The sequence below is a fragment of the Oryzias melastigma genome, linkage group LG16, assembly GCF_002922805.2.
Source record: "Oryzias melastigma strain HK-1 linkage group LG16, ASM292280v2, whole genome shotgun sequence".
Taxonomy (NCBI): Eukaryota; Metazoa; Chordata; class Actinopteri; order Beloniformes; family Adrianichthyidae; genus Oryzias; species Oryzias melastigma.
In genome coordinates this window covers 15,070,640-15,074,672 of record NC_050527.1, presented here as the reverse complement: position 1 = coordinate 15,074,672, position 4,033 = coordinate 15,070,640, and the positions used below count along the sequence as shown (strand labels likewise).

Genomic DNA, 4,033 nt, shown 5'->3' with positions numbered 1-4,033 from the left:
CTTGGAAGCTGTCAAATATTTTGCATTTTTGTATGGTAATTTGGATTATCTCTGTGTATGAATACTACTGTAAAGCTGCCAGCACTGAGATGGAATATACTCCCCAAATACTCAGGAAATTTATAGCCCTTTAAAAATTAGTTGGATGTTGATCAAGCTTACTCAAGGTGAAACCAAAATAACTTTGTGTCATGAATAATTCATTTTCCCTCCCTGTCCTCCCGTGATTCTCTGACAGATGCCATGTTGTGTCCTTTCCTCTCCTTCCACTGTGATTCTCCTCTGTGTCCCTTACAGAAAACCCTCAAGAGAGGCGGGAGAGTGTAGGGTGGTGATGGAGGAGAGTGTGGAAGTACAGAAAAAAACATTAGGTAATGAGAACCAACTGTTGTGTTTTATCACTTTATTTCATGTTGGTTTATATTCAACGACAGGCAAGTAGGCTTAAAAACAAGACAGCTGGGAACTTATCTAAGCCATCTCTAAGTCAAAAAGCCCGTCTGAAACCTTGAAGTATGACAGTATAAAACCACCGCTGCCAGATGGACTAAAGCTCAGCCAGGCAGTTAGTCACACTTGAATTGAACACCAACTGCACACTCAGCTACAAATAAAGCTGTGAGAACCAGCTTGTGAGCTGCCAGCATCCAGACTGACAGCTATCCATCCATAAGGCAGTCGGAGAGAGACGAGGCTCGCAGACACACACAGAGATCGAGCTGGTGCTGCTGATCTGCTGCTTCTCCCTTCCCTCCGGTGACTGGAGATAACAGCATGGAGCTAAACAAAGTAATCCACCATAAAAATCCTGTTTGAGGAACCCCAAGATAAATACTGACGGAGGGAAAAAGGGAAACGAAGCACCAATTTGGATTGGGAGAGGTCATGAATAATTGGACAAAATGGAAAAGCATTTAAAATGATAGTCGAGGGGAGGCTAGTTAGCACATTTGAGAGGAAAAAGTAGGGGTGTGTCAAATTGTTTTAATGTCTCGATTCATATCATAATTTATGGTTGCCGATATGATTCATAGTCAATATTGGTTCATTTGGAACGATCTGATTCACTGACCTAAAATCAATCTTTAGCTAAAAATTCAACCAGTGTGACTCAGAGATAAATACCTGGTACTGAACTGCTCAGGGGAAGTTTTCCAGATTCCATGTACTTCTTACAAGTGTGCAAATATGTGTGCAAACAAACAAGTAAACAAAAATTAATGGAAAATACATTTATATTTTAGTTTTATGAAGTTCAGCCAACTGTTGTTTTCTCACATATCCAAATGGTATTTTTCAATGTTGATATAATCGATTTATTTGAGTATAAAACCATTTAAAACGGTTTAGGTCCATTCGCTTAAAGTCTTACCTCAGACAGATTAATCCGGATGACCGTACATTGATTCATTGATAATTGATACGGTCACAAATACAACTGCCAATGGCTTTCCATTGCGCATTGGCAGAATCGTCAAGATTTCGTGTCACCACAGTTTACTTTTTAAATCATTGGCGTGGTCATGATCGTAGATGTCCAGTTCTACGCATTCTCACTCTATGGTTCGGGCGCCCTCCACGTCACTTTTTGATGTTTAGGGTGTCCCCAACTCATTGTTTTATGATGTGCTGACTGTTCCTATTAATTCAGGGGTCCCAATCTCTTGGCTGTGAACTGGTATAGGTCTGAGGGTTGATTGGTTCTGGGTCACAGACAGGGAAAAACGCTAATCTGGGGTCCCAACCCTCGGAATGTGGACCGGTACCATACTAGTACCCCGTATGAATAAATTTGTTTATTTGAATAAGGACAGATATAAAAACTTAGATGTACAGCAAAGCAGTAGTTCCATGCTCATACCATATTGTAGCAGGGGGTACCAGTAACCAATATTGGTCCCTTAACCCAGTACTACTACCCTTACGACATTTGTTAGCACGTTCTGAGTGTTGGGGACCTGTGATAAAATGGGAACAGCCAGTAAGTAAAAAAAAAAAAAAACGATGCAGAGGAGGCAAGAACCATCCATCCATATTTGACGAGTTGGGAGTGAGAATGTGGAGTCCAGTCACAGGGCTGCTGTCGGCTGGCGATCCAGCTGCCACCAAGCTGTGGCCCAGCTGTCGCGCGATTTCATAATGTCGTCCTCCCTGCATGTCACTGGACTTCCACCATGCAACCTCAAAAAGTGCCCGGATGATCACTGACCAGTATCATCTTTTAGGTAAAAATCGTCCAGTCGCTGTAAAATCGTAACTCTTCTTAAAACCCGTGCAATTCCCAATTACAAATGCAGTTATGTGGCCCCCTGCCAAATTTGCTGAAAAACTTGGATTTAGGTCGCTGGGCGATAACATATGTGACTGTAGTCTATGTTGAATAATCATCACACCCCTAAAAAAATTTGAAAAAGTAGGTCAGATTGACAGACAAGAAGAAAGAAAAATGAATGAACAATTGATGAAAAAATGGTAAAGACAGTCAAAAATTCTATGATCTGAGAACAGGATCCGCTCTTTGCTATTGTCTCGCTGTTAGTGTGGCTCATCTTCTGCTTTCTCACTCAGCCACACTGTACTTCTTCTCTCCCTCCCTACTCTGTCTCTCTTTTCTCTCACTCCTCAGTTCCTTCTCTCGCTTCCTGGCTCCGTCTCCAGACAGTTTAATGTAGCTCAGGCTGTCTGGAAGCTCTTCATTTGCTCTGCCTCTCTCCACTTCACCTCTCCCTCCACAGGACTGTGATTTTCTCCAGCCTGGGGACGACATGCTGGATAGCTTGACTGGCCAGAGACCGCTGTTCTGGATATGATTTATATTGCATATGGAGCAACGGAGGATCTGAACAATTGGAAGGCCTGGCTGCATTTTCCTGGACACAGCACAGGAGATTTCCACCCCTATAAGACGCACAACATGGAAGTCGAACATTCGCATAACCAGATCTCTAGGGGTCAGCTGCTACAAGTGTTTGCAAAATAAGAGCAGAGAGAAGCTTTTGGCGGTGCCTTCTCACTCCCATCCAAAAAAAAAAAAAAGACCCATTGGAAAACTGCCTGTTCCAGAATTCACCACAAAGGTCCAAATTTTCCTTCCTGTCATCTCACTTTTCATGGGTCTCTGTTTTGGCAGGCACGCCGAGGTCTGCATAGTCCTTTTACAGCGGTGGAGCTCCAGATCTCTTTGAAACCACCTTCATCACAAGGCAAGAAGATAGAAATCCACATTGCAGCAGCTCTCCGTGGAGACTTTATGTTAAAAAAACAAAATGCCAAAAAAAAAGCCGCATTGCTGTCTTGCTTTTTGCTTGCTCCTCATCTCTTCCCTTCCAAAAAATCTGGGAGTGAAAGAGAGCGGAGTGTGAGAGTGCTTCCCCTGCCTGCCGCACTGCAGAGTGACTGGCTTGGAGAAGTGAGGGAGGCGAGACGCAGGCTGTTGCTAACTCTGTGGTGGCAGACTGGCAGGACGCGTTTGAAAGTGTGCGAGTGACTGGTTCCAGTGCAGCACGCCGCTCGTCAGCCGCTGTCAGCTCTCACTCACTGTCACTCGCGGGCTTCAGTCACAGTGTACAGCTGCATATATTAGTGGGAGTAATTAGTCGCCGTATGCATGGAATCCACACAAACTGGAAGCACACAGAAACACTTATTTATGCAGAAAAAGGACACACATGGCCATACCAAAACGATGAAAAATGTTGGAAAATAGAATATTTTAATGAGTTAGTTGGATTAAAAATCTTTGAAGCATCATTGATGAACTATTTCACTGTAGAGAGAATCAACTGAACTTAGTACAATAGTTTATGCATCATAGAGTGATTCAGATTATAAGGTTAAATATATGTGATATATCACTGTTATTATTCACCTATTGGCGTATCCACAGCAAATCAGTTTTCACTGCTTAGATTACAGATTTTACACCAGGTTCCCTTCTGACACAACCCTGTATTGCGTCCAGACTGGGGACTGGCACAAGCAGATCATAAGCATAAGCATAAAGGCTCTTACAATTAATCTCATTGCACATCTT

The 4,033-nt window shown here is 42.9% G+C and overlaps 1 long non-coding RNA gene across 1 annotated transcript; it reads left to right on the top strand.

The window, feature by feature from the left end:
• Positions 1–302: 302 nt before the first annotated feature.
• Positions 303–3,280, top strand: LOC112143913. Its single transcript, XR_002918818.2, has 2 exons — positions 303–371; positions 2,736–3,280. It is a non-coding gene; the product is annotated as an uncharacterized LOC112143913 (long non-coding RNA).
• The last annotated feature ends 753 nt before the right edge of the window (positions 3,281–4,033 follow it).